Below are 23,565 nucleotides of genomic sequence, written 5' to 3'. Positions count from 1 at the left end.
ACAAAAGTCAAGGGCCAGACATCTCCACAGGTGAATTCTACCAAACTTTTTTTTTATTAATTTTCTACTGTGTTATGTTAGTCACCATACAGTACATCATTAATTTTTTTTAAGATTTTATTTATTTATTTGACAGAGACAGCCAGTGAGAGAGGGAACACAAGCAGGGGGAGTGGGAGAGGAAGAAGCAGGCTCTTAGCAGAGGAGCCTGATGTGGGGCTCAATCCCAGAGCATCGGGATCACACCCTGAGCCGAAGGCAGACGCTTAACGACCGCACCACCCAGGCGCCCCTAGTTTTTTATGTAGTGTTCAGTGATTCATTATGTGCATATAACACCCAGTGCTCATAGCAACATGTGCCCTCCTTAATACCCATCACCGGGCTACCCCATCCCCCCACCCACCTCCCCTCTGAAACCCTCAGATTGTTTCCCAGAGTCCATAGTCTCTCATGGTTCGTCTCCTCCTCTAATTCCCCTCCCTTCAATTTTCCCTTCTTTCCCTTAATGTCCTCCATGCTATTCCTTGTGTTCCACATATGAGTGAAACCATATAAAAATTGTCTTTCTCTGCCTGACTTACTTCACTCAGCATAATCCCCTCCAGTTCCATCCATATTGATGCAAATGGTGGGTGTTCATGGAATATTACTCAGCTATCTACCAAACATTTAAAGAAGAGTTAATACCTATTCTTCTCAAACTATTACAAAAAATAGAAAAGGGGGGAAAACTTCCAAATTCATTCTATGAGGCCAACATTACTCTGATACCAAAACCAGATAAAGACAGCCCCAAAGAAGAAAACTATAAGAAATATGTCATTTGAACATAGATGCAAAAATCCTCAGCAAAACATTAGCAAACCAAATACAATAATATATTTTAAAAAATCATTCACCACGAACAGGATAGAGAACCCAGAAATGGACCCTCAGCCCTTTGGGCAGCTAATCTTTGATAAAGCAGGAAAAAACATCCAGTGGAAAAAAGACAGTCTCTTCAATAAATGGTGCTGGGAAAAATTGGACAGCTACATGCCAAAGAATGAAACTTGACCACTCTCTCACACCATACACAAAAATAAACTCCAAATGGATGAAAGACCTCAATGTGAGACAGGAATCCATCAAAATTCTAGAGGAGAACATAGGCAACAACTTCTATGACATCGGCCAGAGCAACCTTTTTCACGACACATCGCCAAAGGCAAGAGAAATAAAAGATAAAATGAACTTATGGGACTTTATCAGGATAAAGAGCTTCTGCACAGCCAAGGAAACAGTCAAAAAAACTAAGAGACAGCCCACGGAATGGGAGAATATATTTGCAAAGGACACCACAGATAAAGGACTGGTATCCAAGATCTACAAAGAACTTCTCAAACTCAATACACGAGAAACAAATAAACAAATCATAAAATGGGCAGAAGATATGAACAGACACTTTTCCAATGAAGACATACAAATGGCTAACAGACACATGAAAAAATGTTCAAAATCATTAGCCATCAGGGAAATTCAAATCAAAACCACACTGAGATACCACCTTACGCCAGTTAGAATGGCAAAGATAGACAAGGCAAGAAACAACAATTGTTGGAGAGGATGTGGAGAAAGGGGATCCCTCCTACATTGTTGGTGGGAATGCAAGTTGGTACAGCCACTCTGGAAAACAGTGTGGAGGTCCCTTAAAAAGTTAAAAATTGAACTACCCTATGACCCAGCCATTGCACTACTGGGTGTTTACCCCAAAGATACAGACGTAGTAAAGAGAAGGGCCATATGCACCCCAATGTTCATAGCTGCATTGTCCACAATAGCCAAATCATGGAAGGAGCCGAGATGCCCTTCAACAGATGACTGGATTAAGAAGCTGTGGTCCATATATACAATGGAATATTACTCAGCTATCAGAAAGAACGAATTCTCAACATTTGCTGCAACATGGACGGCTCTGGAGGAAATAATGCTAAGTGAAATAAGTCAAGCAGAGAAAGACAACTGTCATATGATTTCTCGCATCTATGGAACATAAGAACTAGGAAGATCGGCAGGGGAAGAAAGGGATAAAGAAAGCGGGGGTAATCAGAAGGGGGAATGAAGCATGAGAGACTATGGACTCTGGGANAGAGACTATGGACTATGAGAAAAAAAATGAGGGCCTCAGAAGGGGGGGGGGTGGGGGAATGAGATAGACCGGTGATGGGTAGTAAGGAGGGCACGTATTGCATGGTGCACTGGGTGTTATACGAAACTAATGAATCATCGAACTTTACATTGGAAACCGGGGATGTACTGTATGGTGACTAACATAATATAATTAAAAAATTACAAAAAAATAAATAAAAAATAAAAAATCATTCACCACGATCATGTGGGAATTATTCCTGGGTTGCAAGGGCAGTTCAATGTTCACAAATCAATCAGTGTGATACATGGCATTAATAAAAGAAAGGATAAAAACCATATGATCCTTTTAATAGTTGCAGAAAAAGAATTTGACAAAGTACAACATCTATTCATGTAGGTTTAGAGAGAACATACCTCAACATCTCAAAGGCCATCTATGAAAATCCCACAGCTAGCACCATATTCAATGGTGACAAACTGAGAGCTTTTCCTCTAAGATCAGCAACAAGGCAAGGATGTCCACTTGCACCACTTTTATTCAACACAGTACTGGAAGTCCTAGCCACAGCAATCAGACAACAAAAAGGAATAAAAGGCATCCAATTGGTATGGAAAAGTAAAACTTTCACTATTTGCAGATGACATGATACTACATATAGAAAACCTGAAAGACTCTACCAAAAAGCTATTAAAACTGATAAATGAATTCAGTAATGTTGCAGAACACAAAATCAATGCAGAAATCCATTGCTTTTCTTCTTCTTTTTTTAAGATTTATTTATTATTTATTTGACAGAGAGACAGCTGGCAAGAGAGGGAACACAAGCAGGGGGAGTGGGAGAGGAATAAGCAGGCTCTCAGTGGAGGAGCCTGATGTGGGGCTCGATCCCAGAACGCCAGGATCACGCCTTGAGCCGAAGGCAGACGCTTAATGACTGAGCCACCCAGGCGCCCCTGCATTTCTTCTTTTTAAAATTTTTTATTATGTTATGTTAGTCACCATACAGTAGATCCTTCGTTTTTGATGTAATGTTCCATGATTCATTATTTGCGTATAACACCCAGTGCACCATGCAATATGTGCCCTCCTTAATACCCATCACTGGCCTATCCCAATCCCCCACCCCCCTCCCCTATGAAGCCCTCAGTTTGTTTCCCAGAGTCCATAGTCTCTCGTGGTTCATTCCCCCTTCTCTTTACACCCCCCTTCATTCTTCCCTTCCTTCTCCTACTGATCTTCCTGATATTTCTTACGTTCCATAAATGAGTGAAACCATATGATAATTGCCTTTCTCTGTTTGACTTATTTCACTTAGCATAATCTCCTCCAGTCCTTTGCATTTCTATACACCAATAATGAAGTAGCAGAAAGAGAAAACAATTCTATTTACAATTGCACCAAAAATAATAAAATACTCAGGAATAAACTTAACCACGGAGGTAAAAGACCTATACTCTGAAAACTATAAAACACTAATGAAAGAAATTGAAGACAACACAAATGAATGGAAAGATATTCCATGCTCATGGATTGGAGGAACAAATACAGTTAAAATATCCATATTACCCAAAGCAATCCACAGAGTTAGTGCAATCCCTATCAAAATACAAATAGTGTTTTTCACAGAACTAGAACAAATAACCCTAGGGGCACCTGGGTGGCTCAGTCGTTGTTAAGTGTCTGCCTTCGGCTCAGGGCGTGATCCCAGGGTCCTGGGATCAAGCCCCACATCAGGCTACGTGCTCCACTGGGAAGCCTGCTTCTTCTCCCACACCCCCTGCTTGTGTTCCCTCTCTCACTGGCTGTCTCTCACTCTGTCAAATAAATAAAATCTTTAAAAAAAAGAAAAGAAAAGAACAAATAACCCTAAATTTTATATGGAACCACAAAAGACCGCAAATAGCCAAAGCAATGTTGAAAAAGACCAAAACTGGAGGTATGGCAATCCCAGATTTTAAGATATACTACAAAGCTGTAGTAATCAAACCAGTATGGTACTGGCACAAAAACAGACACAGGGATCAATAGAACAGAATAGAGAACCCAGAAATAAACCCATGATTAAATGGTCCATTAATCTTCCACAAAGGAGGCAAGAATATGCAATGGGAAAAAGATAGTCTCTTCAACAAATGGTGTTGGGAAAACTGAACAGCTACATGCAAAAGAATGAAAGAGGGCCACTTCCTTACACCATATACAAAAATAAACCCCAAATGGTTTAAGGAGCTATATGTGAGACATGAAACCATAAACATCCTAGAAGAGCACACAGGCAGTCAGTAATTTCTCTGACATTGGCCATAGCAACTTTTTTCTAACTATGTCTCCTGAGGCAAGGGAAACAAAAGCAAAAATAAACTTTTGGGACTACATCAAAATAAAAGCTTCTCCACAGGAGACAACTCAACAAAACTAAAAGACAACCTACTGAATGGGAGAAGGTATTTGCAAATGACATATCTGATAAAGGGTTAGTATCCAAAATATAGAAAAAACTTATGCTGGGGCACCTGGGTGTCTCAGTCAGTTAGGCATCCAACTCTTGATTTCAGCTCAGGTCATGATCTCATGGTTGTGAGATCAAGCCCCACATCAGACTCTGAGCCAGGCATGGAGCCTGCTTAAGATTTTCTCTCTCCCTTTCTAAAAAAAAGGAAAAAACTTATGCAGCTCAACACACACACACACACACACACACACACACACACACACACACCCATATAATCCAATCAAAATATGGGCAGAAGAGATGAACAGACATTTCTCCAAAGAAGACACACAGATGGCCAATAGACACATGAGAAGATGCTCAGCATCACTCATCATCAAGGAAATGCAGATCAAAACCACAATAAAATATCAGCTTACACCTGTCAGAATGGCTAAAATCAACAACACAAGAAATAACAGGTGTTGGCAAGGATGTGGAGAAAAAGGAACACTCATGCACTGTTGGTGGGAATGCAAATGGTACAGCCACTGTGGAAAACAGTATGCAGGTCCCTCAAAAAATTATAAATAGAACTACCTTATAACCCAATAATTCTACCACTGGGTATTTAGCCATAGAATACAAAAACACTAATTCAAAGGGATATATGCACCCTATGTTTATTGCAGCATTACTTAGAATAGCCAAATTATGGAAGCAACCCCAATGTCCTTCAATAGATGAATGCATAAAGAAGATGATGGTGTATGTATATTGGATATATACAAATATATATATATGTATATATGGTTGAATATATACACAATATATACATACAATACAATATATATTGTCAAAGTGGTCACAAGGTACAAATTTCCTATATACACACACACACACACACACACACACACACACACAATGGAATATTAGTCAGCCATAAAAAGAGTGAAATCTTGCCATTTGCAGCAGCATGGATAGATGTAGAGGGTATAATGTTAAGTGAAATAAGTCAGTCAGAGGAAAAGAAATACCATATAATTTCACTCATATGTGGAATTTAAGAAACAAAACAAATGAACAAAGGAAAAAAGAGACAAAGCAAGAAATAGACTCTTAACTACAGAGAACAAACTGATGGTTACCAGAGGGGAAGGGAGTGAGGGATAGGTGGTATTAGATGGTGGGGATTAAGAGTACAATGAGAGTACAGTTAAGAGTACTCATGATGAGCACTGAGTAACGTATAGAATAATTGAAGCAATATATTGTATACCTGAAACTAATCTAACACTGCATGCCAACTTTACTGGAATTAAATTTTTAATTTTAATTTTTAAATTAATTTTTTTAAATAAAATAAAAATTAGAAAAAGAACATTAACGGCCTCACACAATCCCATCTTTGGCCTACCCTCAAGTTAAAAGGAATAAAAAATAGGAAACACATTCCTTACTTTCCTTTTAGTCAAGTGTCAACATCTCTTGGTCATTTGCCAATGCCTTGGTTCATTATTTGTTTTATTTTGTCTAGAGCAGATGATGGCAAGCTTTTTCTATAAAAGGCCAGAGAATAAATATTTTAAGCTTTACAGATCATATAGTTCAGCACAACTGATCAATTCCACTATTATATGAAAGCAGAAATAGAGATTATATAAGCAAATTGCTGTGGCTGTGTTCCAATAAAACTTTATCTACAAAGACAGGTGGCTGGCTAGATTTGGCCTATGGGCCACAGTTTGCCAAATCCTAGCCTATGAGTTGCAAGTGGGTCAAATCTAATAGGAGTTTACTTGGCTACACCAGTAGCCGAAAATTTTCTATATAACATTTTCTGTTTTAGCTAATTCATTTTAGGGTACTTCCATGTTAGTTGCCTAAATAGAAAGAAATTCAAATTAATAAAATTTAAAGTGGGTGTGGGTGACATGGGTCAAAGTGGTCAAAAGGTACAAACTTCCAGTTATAAAATAAATAAGTCATGAGGAAGGAATATACAGCATGGTGACTGTAGTTAATAATGCCGTACTGTATATTTGAAAGTTGCTAAAATGGTAGATGTTAAAACTTCTTGTTACAAGAGAAAAAATTATAAATATTTTTGGTGATGGACATTAACTAGACTTACTGTAGTGAGCATTTTGCAATATATATATATATATATATATATATATCAAATCATTTTGTTGTATACCTGAAACTAATATAATGTTACAAGTCAATTATATCTCAATTTAAAAAGTTAAAGTTGAAGGAAGTGTAAAAAAAAACCCTACAAGAATGTCAAAAAAAATCACAAAGAGGATTATAACGATCTTATTATAAATGATGTGTATATTTAATGAATATGATTTATAAGTCAAAGTGTGATTATTACACTAAGTTTTTGGTTGTCTGACTTAGCGTTAGGAAGAACAAGATCCATTAATTCATCCAAACAATGTGTACTGAGCGTATAGTATGTGTCAGGCATTGTGGTAGGTACCGGGGATCCAACGCTAAGCAAAACATCATAGCACAATGGTTGAGAGCATGGCCTGAAACCAGCCTCCCTGGGTTTGAATCCTGGCTAAGTCATGTTTTAGTTTTGTGAGCTTGGCAAGCTATTCTGCCTCTCTGGGTCTCACTTTCCTCTCCGTCGATAGCAATAATAATGCCTCATGGAGTTGCTATGAGAATTAGATGAGTTAATATTTGTAAACTACTGAGAGAATTGCCTGACACATAGTGAAAGTTCTATATGTGTTTGTTAAACGACAAGGACTTTGACCATCTCTGCCCCTAAGGAACCTAGAATCCAGTGGGAGAACGGACTTTAATCTAAAAAGCACGCAAATAAATGTATACAAAGAAGACTTACACGGAGCTAAGAAAGTTTGCTTTATGGGGATTTGACCGGAGAAGGCATCTCTGAGGAAGTGATATCTGAGCTGAGGATAAATTAGGCAAAAGCCATATTTTTGGAGGAGCATGATGGGGGACTCTGTTTCCTGTCTTGCTAAGTACTCTAAGAAGGGCGCGACCCAAGTCTCGAACTTCCGTAGTCTCCATCATGCCTGGTAAGCATGATCGGCATCCCAGAGAAGTCTGATAACATTTGTGTTGAGCAAGAGCTGCCATTCTGGAGGCTTATTCTTCCCTCCTGCCCGGCTACTCCCAATCTGGGAAAATCTTCACAAACCAACTGCAGGAAGATTGGTTTTTTGGGGGGCGGGGTTGTTAAAGCAGTCTTTCTAGAAAGAAGTCAAGGCCACTGAAGGGAAGCAACAGTTTAGATGACGAATGTGAACTCTCTTTGTTAGCATTTTGGCTGTTGTCTTATTTCCAAAGCATTTGCTCCGCAGACTCAGCCCTGGGAATCTGAGACATGGTGCTGATCAGAGGACTCTGGAGGCTGAGCCTCCTCTTGCTTCCCTGTGGCGCTCAGCTCTGAAGCCCACGAACCCCTGGGGAGGCATTCTTTACAAACTGGGGTCTCCATTTTATCACATGTGGCTGAAGGATCAGAATCATCAGGCACCTGCAACAATTTTATTTCCAGGATTCTTTCTCTTGTCAGCTACAGATCAGGAAACAAATGTATGAAAGCAGATATCTTTTGTCCTCATCCAAAAGTGGAGCAGCTGACATCATTTGCAGCCTGGAACTGCTGAAAACCTTGAACAATCCATTTCAGGGCACTTTTAGAGGAACATTTCCATCCGGTGTAGAGATTGTACCAATCCAACCTCAGAACCACCCATTTTACTTACAGCTTTTCAGTATTTTAAGAGGTTTTGTGACTACTTGTAAAAAAAAAAAACAGATAAAAATAAACAACAACAATACATCAGTTAGGATTGACTCTGTTTGCAAGCCAAGGACCCAATCCGAATGGTCTTAACTACCCCCCTCCGCAAAGGGAAATTATTGGCCAATGTCACTGTATAGTTCCAGGGTAAACCCAGCCTTGGGTGAGTTTTATTCTGCTCAGTTGCTTTCTTGCTCTCCTCTCTCCATTTCTCAGCTCCACTTCCTTGGTTAAGGCTCTGTTCTCAAGCACAATCTCCCTTCTCCGTCCAAAGAGGGACTTAGCTGCTATTTCCAGGGCTATATACTACCCCATTCACATCAAACGAGGAAGTACTTTCTTTTTCTCAGTATTCCCAGCCAATGTCTTAAGATTAGGTCTGATCTGAACAGCCTGGATCATATGCCCACCCCAAAACAATCACTGTGGACAGGGGATGAAATGAGTGATGTATCCTAGGTCATGGGTTCCACCCAGGATAGAGTCGGCTGCCTCAAAACTACATGTACCCCCAAATAGGAATTGGGATTGGTGGGAAGGGACAAAATGGAAATGCATGGTGGGAAGGCAAACAATAAACACTCACTCTGTGCAACAATAATTGTTGCTTATATTAGATAAGTGTTTTCACTTTAAACTTGTGGAAGTCCTTTTCTGTTCATTAACACACTGGGGCCTTGCAACAATCCTTGAAGGGAGCTAACACTGGGTATATTATTCTTATAGAGCAGAAGAAACTGAAGCTGAGATCTGTCAAGTGAGTTGGATAAGTCTGCACAATTGCATAGTGTTAGAGACCCTTGACTCTCAGGCTGTAGAAATCTGGATTTTCAGAACATCAAATCCATATGCCAGGTTTTGTTTATTTCATCTTATTTTTTAACCCCATAACCCATCCCCCTTCCCCTCTTACGCCACATCCCCAAGGCCACTCTAGTATATGATGTTTAACGTGTAGCTTTTTTTGTTTGACTGTGTTTTCGTACTCTATATCGTTGTTTTGTGCGCATGTATCCTTAATCTATATAAGTAGTACTATGCTATGTATTTCATTCTGTTTCTTACTTTTTTCATTCCTCATTACGTTTTGAGGTCACTCCATGTTGCTGTGTGTATATTTAATCTGTTGCTTCCAACCGTTGCATAATACTCGATGGCACACACCCACCACATTTTATCTAGCCAATCTCTCAAGGATTCCCACCGGAATTCTGCTAAACTTCCACCAGCACAAATAACACTTCCATGAACATCTTCATACATGTCCCCCTATGGGCCTCTTTTGGGATATTCCCACATATTCAGGAGCAGAATCATTGGGTGAGACGACATGAAGATATTTAATGTAACTATGTTAACTGTGTAACCCTTGGGGCAGTGAGGCTTTCCTTGGCCTCTCTTTCTTCAATTTCAACCCCTATGTAGCATTTCATAGTTCCCTTTCCTGCTTTAGTTTCTCTGCTTAGTACTTGTCACTATTGAATAAACGAAATAGTTGTATGTTATCTTATTACAATTATCACAATAAGAGTCCAACAGATTTGTGCCTGTTTCTTTCACTGCTTATACACCAAGCACCGACAACAGTTCTTGACACATGAATGGTGTGCATAAATGTTCACTGAGGGAATGGAGTAGTGCCAAATTGTTCTCCAGAATAGCTGATCCCGTCTACATCATGCAGAACATAAGGTTTCTTACATCCCCATATCCCCATCAGCACATTATCAACTTTTTAAATTTTTGCCTGTCTGAGAGCTGCTTACTTACATTTGTGTTCCTGTAATTACTTATGAGCTTTAGCACTTTCTCATGGACGTCATTCTAAGTGCTGCCTTTGGTAGTAAGCTCTTTGTTCCAAAAGAGGCGAATCAAGTACTAGTAAAGATTACCAGAGAAATGCCCTGGGCTGTACATCCACATCCCTAGCTAAAAGCAAGCACAGTCAGGATGTCTAGTGTCCAATTTGCAAAGAGCACTCGAAAACCCAAAACAAGAAGTGTTCGGAACATCAATTTAAACTCTACCTCCCAGATGATGTATCTTTTGGCTGCTGGATTCTCATCAACAGAACCTGGGGAAGAAGTCGAAATTCCATGGCATGCTTCACTTAATGAACACAAAACTGTTGGAAGAGCCATGTTTTCCCTCATTAACCCCCATTAACACACCCAAGGAAGTATGTGTCCCAGAATTAGCTCATACATGAAGCTCAACTTGCAAATGCCACACACCCCCATTTCTAGGCCCTTTCTAGATTCTCTCAGCCCACAGTGGAAAGCAGGTTTTAGCTTCATCTTCTCCTCTGGTCTAAGCAGCTTGGTGTGCCAAATGGGCAAAGGCTTAGGGTCAAGGAGACAGAGTTCTAAACATTCACTCATTTCACCTTTATTAAGACTCTGTGATGTGCCAGAAAGCACTCTAGGCCCTCGGGAGGCAGTCTCTGACCTCAGGCAATGTGCAATCTTGTGGGTCAAGAGTCACATTGTATAAGCAATTGCATTCAGAGACTCTGACAAGGTTTATGCTGGAAGGAAGAATGGAGTGTTGCAGTGCACGACAGAAAGTCACTTGACCTGGTCCGGAAAGGAGAAGCAAGAGCAGATGAGACAGAAGGAAGGTTCCTCAGAAGCACATTGCTGGAACTGAAACTAGAAGATCAAGGAGAAGCTTACCAGAAGGATTGGGTGGGTGGGACGCAAAAAGAACAGCATGTGCACATTCCGAAAACTTACAGGTCACTCACCGTGGCTTAAGATGAGGGGAGAAGGTGTGGTAGACCTTAGCTATTTTTGCCAAATACTCCAGTTCTCTGCCACCCCGTTGTTCTGAGTCCATTGTAAGATAGCAATTCCTGGCCCCCTCCTTGTGCCCAGGGATGGTCAATGAATTGTGAACAGAAGGGATGCCTGTCAGTTCCAGGCTGATCATTTCACTGCCAGAGAAAAAGCCACTGGGCTATTTTTCCTCTGCCATGGTGATAGGCAATGGTCCAGGTGCTGAACGCTTCATGAACCTTTGTCCCAGAATGAAGATGAGGGGGCTTGGAGTCCCGGCTGACCTGCAATTGAAAAGTAGCTGAGTGAGAAGTAAACTTCTGTTATTTTATATCACTAAGCTTTGGGACTTGTCTGTTACCGCAGCATAACCTAGCCTATCCTGACTAATATAGAAGGAAAGGGTAGCAGGAGTGAGGAAAGGAGCCATGGAGGTAAACATAGGCCTAATCATGATTCGCTTCTTAAGCCATGCTAAGGAGCTTCATCTTGCAGGATTAGTGGCTGTTATTCCCTATTCTGCAGAACTCTTGGCTCCTCAGGGAAGAGAAGAGGCACGAAATATTCAAGGATCCAGGCCTCTGACCCCCACTTCAATAGGATATTTTTGCTTTTATCCATCCTTTATTAGGGTTTATTTAAATATTCCATTTTTTAAAAACAAGGCTTCACTAGCAACAACAACAAAAATGAACTAAAACCCTGGATGAAATCTTGATCAGACTTGATTTTAGAAAGACCGCTCTAGATCTGGAGAATGGAGAGTCAATAGGCAAGACTGGAGGGAAAGAGATCATTCTGGAAGCTACTGCAGGAATCCAGATGAGAGAAGATGGCCAAATGAGCTAGGGAGGTGGCAGGGGATTGAAGAGAAGTGAATATATTTAACAAAATATTTGGGGGATAGAATCCACAGACTTGGTGGCAGATGGGCTCTGGGGGGTAGGCGAGAGAGAGAAAAGCATCAGTGATGACTCCAAGATTTCTGCCTTGGTCCGAATGTCAGTGCCATTAGCTGAGCTGGAAATCACAGGAGGAGAAGCAGGTTCGGGGAGAAGCTGATGAACTCACTTCTGAATATGTCGATTGCTCCATGCCCCTGAAACAGTCAAGTTGGCAGGACTCGCAGGGAAGAGGTCTGCCTTCAAGAAGTCCCAGTTCCACCACTTAGTCGCTATGGGAACTTGAGCAGTTCGACCCCTCTGAGCCTCACTCAGTTTTCTCATCTGTAAAATGGGCTAAAAATATTCAGCTTCATCATGTTGTTGGTTTATATCAAATGTAAGAGTTTGTTCCAGAAGGTGCTATGGACATTCTAAAATGCCACAGAAATGGTAATAAGTAGGTGCTCGGCCATTTCCACTCCTCAGGTGTGGTGTGACTTCTTGCCCACGGAAGTGTGAGCTCTGGCTCTGACCTTGGCTGCACTCCCTGAGGGGTGATGAGACCTGTGGAATCACGGATGTGACTGAGGCTGCTATAAATCCGAAGGCCTACCCCCTCACAGACGCCCACCTCACCAAGAAACCACTGGGCCTCGTTCAGCCTTCTGCTACTGTGTGAGGATAAGAATGTGCCTTCCGTGTCTGTGCGCTCCAAGCAGGCCCTGGGGTGGGCTGGTGGAGTTTCTGGGCCTGTCATCACCTGTTCTGTCACCACCAGAGAAGGCTCCCAGCTGAAGCAGCAGACCCCATCCATTCAGCTGCCCATTGAAAGTCTCTTAGGCTAACCCGGGGGCCTCTGCTCCACGAGGCCTTGAGTCCTCCCCTTGGGGTTGTATATCATTATTATTCACATGTAGTTTCTCCAGCTACCTTCTCTGCGTACATTCTAGTACCAAATCTGGTTTCTGCACGTTTGTATTGTTTTCTATTGGTTTTACGGGCTGTTATCCATACGTTACTCCCCAACCCCACCCCAATCTCCCAATTGTACTCTCCATCGGCCATCTAATCCTCTCTTTTGAAACAAAGAACTCATGCCCGAACAGGTGGAAGCCTGCTGAGTGGTGACACCATCCAAAAGCAGGGGAGAGCCAGGATGGAGGTCCGGTTCCAGCTTTCAGGTGCTAACTTGGTGTTGTGTAGAGGGCACGATGGGAGTAAACACCATTCCCTTTGTAGCCCTTGTGCCTGGCCTCTCAAATCATTCCATACGTGTCTGCTCACCAAAGGATTATGTATCACTGGGGGAGAAAGCACATATTCTGTGAGGTTGTGAGGTGTATGTCCAAGTGTCATTTGCCAATATACCCCTGCTGTTTGCTCCGGTGATGTGACGTTATTCACCCTGCCCCCCGCCCAACTCCCAACAGTGCCCCTGAGGGGGTCAGGGCGCTGGCATCGCAAAGGGATGTGCGGTACAATTCCAGAGGCTGCCTGGGCAAGTTAGACACTGGGTAGTTGACCTAGGTCTTGAAGGAGTCCAGAGTGGCAAGAATAAAGAGGGTCAACTGATGCTGGAATGAAGAAATTTGGGCCAGTCATGGAGATCTGACTGGAAGCAACAGCAGAGATGTCGGAATCAGACAACACATCCTCTCTGACGATTGGAGATGTCTTCAGAGGACACGTGGTACCAGCTCCGAGAGCCCTGTTTCCTGCCACGATGTGCTTCCGATGTACACATTCTTCATCACACCAGAAGGACAGTGCTAGGGTGTCTTTCTCGTGAGCTTCCTAATGAAGGAATATATTCAAATTCCCCCCCTCTCCAAAAATGGTAGTAAGTATTTTCATGGGGAACGAAATAAATGTAAGGAGGAGGGGAGAGTTGTCAGGGGACATTCAGGAATTCTTTGGCCTGAAGAGAAAGTACAGAGCTTTGTCTGATTCATGGTGGCATCACCAGGGGCTTTCCAATTTCTGGGAAACTTATCGCTACAAAGAAATTATTTCCAGTGGCTTGGTGTCGAGGCGATTTAGCTGACTTGAGCCAGAAGTAGGGGATTTGGAGGAAGTCTGCCTAATCGCGGGCAGTGGGAAATTGGGATGGAGCCAATGTAAATGTGGCAGGCTGGGAAACATTTCTGCCGACAGAAAGCATTTAAACAATTTTTTATTGTGGTAAAATATACATAACATGAAATTTACCATTTTAACCATTTTTAAGTATACATTTCAGTGGCATTAAGTACACTTCCATTGCTGTGCAACCATCACCAATATCCATCTCCAGAACTTTTTCATTATCTTAAACTGAAACTCTGTATTCACTAAACAATTAACTCTTCATTGCCTACCCTTCTCTGCCCCTGGAAACCACTATTCTTACTTTCTGTCTCTATGAATTTGACTATTCTAGGAATCTCACATAAGTGGGATCAAATTGCATTTGTCCTTTTGTGTCTTGTTTATTTCACTCAGTATAATGTCTTCAGGGTTCATCCATTTCATAGCATGTGTCCAATTCTCATTCCCTTTTAAGGCTGGAAAATATCCCATTGTATGTATCTACTACATTTAGTTTATCCATTCACCCACTGATGGACACTTGAGCAGTTTCCACCTTTTGGCTGTTGTGAATAATGCCACCATGAACATTGATGTACAGATACCTGTTCAGGTTCTTGCTTTCAATTCTTTGGGGTATATACTTAGTAGTGGAATTATGGAATCATATGATAAGTCTATTCTTTTGTGGAACCATTATACTATTTTCCACGATGGCTGCCATTTTGCATTTTCACCAGCAATACACAACGGTTTCACTCTCTCCACATCCTTGCCAACACTTGTCATTTTCCGTTTTTTTTTTTCTTTTTAAAATAGCCATTCTAATGAATATGAAGTGGAATCTCTTTATGATTTGGTTCACATTTCCTTAATGATTAGTGATGTTGAGAATCTTTTTATGTGCTTACTGGACATCTGTATAAATTATTTAGAGAAATACCCATTGAAGTCCTTTGCCTGTTTTTTAAAAAAGATTTGTTTTATTTATGAGAGAGAGAGAGAAAGAGAGAGAGGAGAGAGAGAACAAGTGGGAGGGACAGAGGGAGGGAAGAGAGAATCTCAAACAGATTCTGCACTGAGCGCAGAGCCGGCCGTGGGGCTGGATCTCACAACCCTGAGATCATGCTCTAAGCTGAAACAAGAGTCAGATGCTTAACCAACTGTGCCACCCAGGTGCCCCTCCTTTGCCTATTTTTGAATTGGGTTGCTTATTTTTTGTTTTCAAGTTGGGGAGTTTCTTTATATATTCTGGATAATAACCCCAGATATAGAATTTGCAAATATTGTCTCTCTATTCATAGGTTGCTTTCTTACTGTATTTAATATCCTTTGTAGCACAAAATTTTTAATTTTGGTGAAGTCCAATTTATCTATTTTTTCTTTTGTTGCCTGTGCTTTTGGTGTTATATCCAAGAAATCATTGTCATAGACAATGTCACGAAGCTTTTTCCCTATGAATTCTTCTAAGAGTTTTATAGTTTTAGCTCTTATGTTTAGAGCTTTCATACATTTCGATTTTTGTATATGGTGTAAGGCAAGGCTTCATCTTCCTTTTTTTGCATATGGATGTCCAGTTGTAGCAACACCGTTATTGAAGAGGCCGTCCTTTCCCCATTTAATGGTCTTGGTACCTTTGTCAAAAATCATTTGATCACATATACTAGGGTTTCCTTCTGAACTCTCTATGAGATGCCATTGGTCTTTATGTCTGTTCTTGTGCTACTACCATGCTGTCTAATTACCATAGCTTTGTAGTAAGTTTTGAAATCAAGTATGAGACATCCAACTTTGTCTGTTTCAAAATTATTTTGCCTATTTGGGATCTCTTGAGATTCTATATGAATTTTAAGATGGGATTTTCTATTTATGTGCGCACACACACAAAACTTTGGGATTGCATCGAATCTTTAGATTGCTTTGAAAGAAAGTATTTTAAGTCATTTTCAACAGTGATTTTGTATTGTTAAACCAACCTTGTGTTTTATTTGCTACTAGTTTAAAGCATACTTAAAATTTTTTTAAATTTATTTTTAATTGAAATATAGCTGACATACAATATTATATTAGTTTCAGGTATACAACATAGTGATTTGATATTTACACGCATTAATGCAGTGCTTGCAATAAGTGTGGTTACCGTCTGTCACCATATGAAGTTATTACAATATTATTGACTATATTCCCTATGCTGTACTTTATACTGCTGTGACTTATTTTATAACTGGAACTTTGTATCTCTCAATCTGCTCTACGTATTCCACCCATCCCCTCAACACCCTACTTTCTGGCAACCACCAGTTTGTTCTTTGTATTTATGAGCCTGTTTCTTTGTTGTTTGCTGGTTGTTTTGTTTTTTACATTTCACACATAAATGAAATAATTTGGTATTTGTCTTTTACTATCTGATTTATTTCACTTAGCATAATACCCTCTAAGTCTATCCATGTTGTCACAAATGGCAAGATTTCTTTTTTTACGACTGAGTGTATGTATGTATTACATATATATCACATTTTCTTTATCCATTCACTTATCAATAGACACTGAGGTTGCTTCCAAATCTTGGATGGTTTAGATAATGCTACAATAAACATAGGGGTGCATATATCTTTCTGAATTCGTGTTTTTGTTTTCTTTGGATAAATACCCAAAAGTGGAATTACTGGATCATATGGTATTTCTATTTTTAGGAACTTCCATATTGTTTTGCAGAGTGGCTGCAGCAATTTACATTCATGCCAACAGTGTACAGATTTCCTTTTCTCCACATCCTCACCAACACTTGTTGTTTCTTGTCTTTTTGATATTAGCCATTCTGACAGGTATGAGGTGATATTTCATTGTGGTTTTGATTTTTATTTCCCTGATGACGAGTGAGGTTGAGAAACTTTTCATGGGTCTGCTAGCCATCTGCATGTCTTAAAGTATACTCTTCAGTAAAGAATTTAGAAGAAGCAAAAAAAATAATAATAATGATAAAAATATGAAAAACAGAGTTCTGGGTAGAGTCAGAGAATTTCAGTTCTGCAATATGGTTATGGGCATGGCCTGTGTCCCTTTGCAAGTCATTTGCATGTTCTGTGCCTTGGTTTCCATCTGATCTCAGCCTCAAAGGATGTTAAAGTTATCTCAGAATGGCCTAAATCAAGAATCTTGATATTAGATGTAGGGCTATACACAGATTTCATAGAAAAGCTTTGTTAATGACATAGTTCTTATTAAATTAATCACTCTATTTAATTGAAATCGAAGAAAATCAAATAACCACATGTTTATTGACATGATGATATGTCTGCTTTATCTGATGAAGACATCTACAAAGCCTTGAGGACTATCCAGAAGGAATAGTTTAAAAGACTGAGAAGTTTGGAACAATGCGCTGCCCCCCCCAAACCTAACTCACCCATCCCAAGCTTCCTGTGCCTAGACAAGCAATTGTCTCTTGACCATATTACTTCCTATTGATGCTACAAACATTTATTACACCAACCTAAAGTCAAGTGGAGCCAGAACGCAGATGATACCCCACCTTACTACCAGCCAAATTTGGACATTCCCTACTTAGGGATAAGAGGGAATACCTACAACCTTATCTCTCGATAACAACTTCTTATCATTACCTATATGAGTCCTTGCCTGTCCAACTCCTGTATTAGTTATCTATTGCTTTGTAACAAGTTATTCCAAAGCTTAGTGGCTGCAAACAAACATGTATTGCATTGCAATCTCTGGGGTCAGGAATCCAGGAGAAACTTATCTGGGTGGTTCTGGTTCAGGGTCCCTCATGAGATGACAATCAGAATGGGGGAACATATTTGCAAGTCATATACCTGACAAGGGATTTATAGACAAAGTATATAAGGAAGCCATACAACTCAGTAGCAAAAACCAAAGAATTCAATTTTTAAATGGGCAAATGATCTGAATAGCCGTTTTTCCAAAGAAGACATCCAGATAGCCAAAAGGCCCATGAAAAGGCGCTCCACATCACTCATCATCAGGGAAATGCACATCAAAACAGCGAGGTATCACCTCACCCTGTTCGAATGGCTGTCATCAAAAGACTAGAGACAACAAGTGTTGGCAAGGATGTGTTAAAAAGGGTACCCTTGTGCAGTGTTGGTGGGAATGTAAATGGGTGCAGTCTCTCTGGACAACAGTATGGAGGATCCTCAAAAAATATTAAAAATAGAACTACAATGTGACCTGGCAATTCCATTTCTGGATATATATCCAAAGGAAATCAAATCAGTACCCTAAAGAGATACCTGCACCCCCATGTTCATAGCAGCATGATGTACAATAGCTAAGACATAGAAACAACCTAAAGGTCCATCAACAGATGAATGGATAAACAAAATGTGATATATATGTGATATACACACACACACATATTATATATACACATATACAGGAATATTATTTGGCCATAAAAAGAAGGGAATCATGCCATTTGTGACAACATGGGTGAACTCTGGGAGCATCATGCAAATGAAACGAGTCAGACAGAGAAAGACAAATACTGTGTGATCTCAGTTATATGTAGAAACTCAAAAAAACAAACTCATAAAAACAGAGAAGAGATTAGTGGTTGCCAGAGGTGGCAAAAGGAGGATAGGGGAAATAGGTGAAGTTGGTAAAAGGGTAAAACCTTCCAGTTAGAGAAGATAAACAGGTTCTGGGGATATAATGTACACCATGGTGACTATGATGAACAAATATTGTATTGTATATTTGAAAGTTGCTGAGAGAATAGATCTTTAAAAGTTTTCATCACAAGAAAAAAATGTGTAACCATGTGAGGTGATGGATGTTAACTAAACTTATTGTGGTGATAATTTTGTAATGTATACACATATCAAATAATTATGGTGTACACCTTAAACTTGTACAATGTTAGATGTCAATTCTATTTCAATTAAAATGGGGAAAAATAAATGATAAATTTCATTAGAAAAAATGATGTTCATCTGTTTGAAAGTGACCCTACACTTGGCTTTGTCTGTGAAGTGTGGACAGTGGAATTGCCAGCCTTGTCTAATGAACTTGAAATTCTTGTTCTTGGAGAGAAGCATCACTTTGATGCTCAACACAGGTGTAAGCTGTACAATCACTATGGTCAAAACATTTTCTTTTTAGTGATACTAAATAGCAGACATTCTTATCCCTCTGGCTTGCCCTAGTCTAAAAGCAGGAGAACGGTCAGCATGGCATCTTTTTTAAAATTTAAATTCAATTAGCCAAATTATAGTACATCATTAGTTTCAGATGTAGTGTTCAATAATTAGTTTCGTATAACAGCCAGTGGTCATCACATCACATGCCCTCCTTAATGCCCATCCCCCCACCCCCCCACACCTCCCCTCCAGCAACCCTCAGTTTGTTTCCTATAGTTAAGAGTCTCTCATGGTTTGTCCCCTCTCTGATGACTTCCCATTCTATTTTCTCTCCCTTCCCCTATGGTCCTCCTCCCTGTTTCTTATATTCTACATATGAGTGAAACCATATGATAATTGTCTTTCTCTGATTGACTTATTTCACTCAGCATAATACCCTCCAATTCCATCCATGTGGATGTAAATGGGTAGTATTCATCCTTTCTGATGGTTGAATAATATTCCATTGTATATATATATATACCACATCTTCTTTATCCATTCATCTGTCAATGCCCATCTGGGCTCTGTCCATAGTTTGGCTATTGTGGACATTGCTTCTATGAACATTGGGGTGCATGTGCCCCTTCGGATCACTACATTTGTATCTTTGGGGTAAATACCTAGTAGTGCAATTGCTGGATCGTAGGGTACCTCTATTTTTAACTTCTTGAGGAACCTCCATACTGTTTTCCAGAGTGGCTGCACCAGTTTGCATTCTGACCAACAGTGTAAGAGGGTTCTCCTTTCTCTGCATCCTCTCCAACATCTGTTGTTTCCTGTCTTAACTTTAGCCATGCTGACTGGTGTGAGGTCTTATCTAGGAAAACTGGACAGCCACATATAAAAGAATGAAACTGGACCGTTTTCTTACACCATACACAAAGATAAACTCAAAATGGATGAAAGACCTAAATAGGACACAGGAATCCATCAAAATCCTAGAGGAGAACATAGGCAGCAACATCCTTGACTTCGGTCACAGCAACTTCTTGCTAGACACATCTCCAAAGGCAGGAGAAACTAAATAAAAAATGAACTATTGGACTTCATCAAGATAAAAAGCTTCTGCACAGCAAAGGAAACAGTCAAGAAAACTAAAAGGCAACCTACAGAAATGGAGAAGATATTTGAAAATGACAAATCAGATAAAAGGCTAGTATTCAAGATCTATAAAGAACTTAAGAAACTAAACACCCAAAAAACAAAAATCCAGTCAAGAAATGGGCAGAAGACATGAACAGACATTTCTCCAAAGAAGACATGCAAATGGCCAACAGACACATGAAAAAATGCTTGACATCAGGGAAATACAAATCAGAACCACAGTGAGGTACCTCCTCACACCGGTCAGCGTGGCATCCTGATGTCTCCTTTGGTTCCCAGGGTTCTGAGATATCAGTCTTCCTAACCTATCTCTGAGGCAAGTGGCAGTGATGAGGTTGGGGCTAGAAAAGCTCAGTGGAGAGAGACAAGTGCCTCTGGAGCATCTCCTGAGCAGAGCCTCTAACATTTGAAATCAACCATTCCTGAAGAGCAAGGCCGGCTCGGAGGTGGAAAAGAGCAAGTGCACACTTTGTGCCCATCTGGCTTCCTCATTCTCTGAGGAGCCTTGTAAAGGGAGGAAATAGTGAAACGGCCCACTCGCCACAGCATAATTATCCAGGCTGATAAGGAACAAAGAGACCACTGTCGGTGGGGTTGGCAACCAACTAGCATGGGCTTGGAGCTGGATTTCCTCCAGCGTCCCAGGACTGCTGAGAGATGGGATCATTAAGAGTTTATGGCCTCGTGGAGCTATTTTAAGCCTGTTCCATCGCTTGATGCTGGCCTCGAATTCAAGCTGCCACAGATTCTTTTATCCCCCAGGAACTGTGGCTTGGGCTGAACAAAAGAGAGGCTGCTCCTTTGGAGGGAGGAGGGCCTGGGGCGGAGAGATGAGCTTGTGGTAAAAAAGGGTTTGTTGGGATAAAGAAAGGGGGGTAATCAGAAGGGGGAATGAAGCATGAGAGACTATGGACTCGGAGAAACAAACTGAGGGCTTCAGAGGGGAGGGGTGGGGGAATGGGATAGGCTGGTGATGGGTAGTAAGGAGGGCACGTATTGCATGGGTGTTATACGCAACTAATGAAACATCGTACTTTACATCATAATATAATAAAAAATTTTTAAAAAAAGGGTTTGTTGGGCTTAAAGAACTGCCTGTGGTGCTGCTGTCACTGACTGCCCTTGCTGTTCTCAGGCAGCTGACTGGACGGGGGGTGCTCCTGGGGAATCAAAAAGAAAACAAGTGCCGTTACTACTCTAAGTAAGGCGAAGTAAGAAAACTATGTCTTATCCTCCTTGTTTGGAGGAAAGAAGAGTGGAAAGTGAGAAAGATAGGGCCCTTCCAGGGGCTAATGGGTCATTCCAGAAGCAAAACAAAGCAAAGTGTCACATTTGACCAGGAGACCATCATGCCTTATGCTCAGAGACCTAAAGTCCTAGGTTTTTCTTCTTGGATGCTCCCTTTTAGAGGTGTGTAGAATAAGTAGCTATCTTGGAAAAAACCGTGGTGATTATGTTAGTGAGGTTTCCCAGAGATTGTCAAGGTCCATGAGTCCCCACTAGAACCTAGCTTCTAATAAGTCATTCGGCAAAATTTTTTTGAATGCCTACTATATGCCAGGGACTGTCCTAGGCCAATTGAATATAACAGTGAACAAAGCAGACAGACATCCTTACCCTCACGGAGCTTATACCTTAATAGAGGGTGACCGACCATAAACAAGATAATTTATTAAATAAATATTGTGTCAAATGATGATGAATGCTAGGAAGAAAATAAAATCAGAGTTGGAAAGGATGGGAAGTACAGGCTTGGTGGTGGGGGTTCACAACTTAAATAAGTTAGGGAAGATGTCTTGGAGATGGGGATATTTGAGCAGAAACTTAAAGGAAGTGAAGGATCAGGATAAAAACTTCTGCACAGCAAAGGAAACAATCAACAAAACTGAAAGGCAACCTTCAGGATGGGAGAAGATAGTCACAAATGACATATCAGATAAAGGGCTAGTATCCAAAATCTATAAAGAACGTATCAAACTCAACACCCAAAAAGCAAAAATCCAGTCAAGAAATGGGTGGAAGACATGAACAGACATTTCTCCAGAGAAGACATGCAAATGGTCAACGGGCTCATGAAAAAATGCTCCACATCTCTCAGCATCAGGGAAATACAAATCAGAACCACAATGAGATACCATCTCACACTAGTCAGAATGGCTAAAATTAACAACTCAGGAAACAACAGATGTTGGTGTGGATGGGGAGAAAGGGGAACCCTCTTACACTGTTGGTGGGAATGCAAACTGGTGCAGCCACTCTGGAAAATGGTATGGAGTTTCCTCAAGAAGTTAAAAATAGAGCTACCCTACCACCCAACAATTACACTACTAGGTATTTATCCAAAGGATACAAACATAGTAATTCGAAGGGGCACATGCACCCCAATGTTTATAGAAGCAATGTCCACAACAGCCAAACTATGGAAAGAGCCCAGATGTCCATTGACAGATGAATGGATAAAGAAGATGTGGTGTATATACATACAATGGAATATTACTCAACCATAAAAAAAATGAGATCTTGCCATTTGCAATGACATGGATAGAGCTAGAGGGTATTATGCTAAGTGAAATAAGTCAGAGAAAGACAAATATATGGTTTCACTCATATGTGGAATTTAAGACACAAAACAGATGAACATGGGGGAAGGGAAGGAAAAATAAAATAAGATAAAAACAGAGAGGGAGGCAAATCATAAAAGACTCTTAACTCTAGGAAACAAACTGAGGATTGCTGGAGGGGAGGGAGGTGGGGAATGGGATAACTGGGTGGTGGGCATTAAGGAGGGAACTTGATGTAATGAGCACTGGGTGTTACTGATGAATCACTAAATTCTACACCTAAAACTAATAATGCACTGTATGTTAGCTAAATAGAATTTAAATTTAAAAAATTTTAAAAAGGAAGTGAAAACAAGTTTCCTGAGAATATCTATGGGAAGATTGTTCCAGGCAGAGGGAAGGATCATGTGCTCTAAGAGGTTTGGCATAGTTGAAGAATAACAAGGAGGCTAGTGCGGTGTAACTGATATAAGGGAGGAGTGAAATGATAAGAGTTGAGGTTGAAGAGATAACAAGGACAAATATTGGAGTGCCTTATAATAAGGATTTTAATTTTCTTATGAGCAAGATGGGAGGTCATTGGAAAGTTTTCAATAAAGAAGTAACATAATCTGATTTATGGTTAAAAAAATCATTCTGGCTGCTGTTT

At 40.4% G+C, this 23,565-nt stretch overlaps 1 pseudogene; it reads left to right on the top strand.

The window, feature by feature from the left end:
- The first annotated feature begins 7,544 nt into the window (after window positions 1–7,544).
- Window positions 7,545–12,867, top strand: LOC109489797 (annotated as a pseudogene).
- Window positions 12,868–23,565: the final 10,698 nt, after the last annotated feature.

The sequence above is a fragment of the Ailuropoda melanoleuca genome, chromosome X (assembly GCF_002007445.2).
Source record: "Ailuropoda melanoleuca isolate Jingjing chromosome X, ASM200744v2, whole genome shotgun sequence".
Lineage (NCBI taxonomy): Eukaryota > Metazoa > Chordata > Mammalia > Carnivora > Ursidae > Ailuropoda > Ailuropoda melanoleuca.
This window is presented reverse-complemented; position numbering and strand designations above follow the sequence as displayed.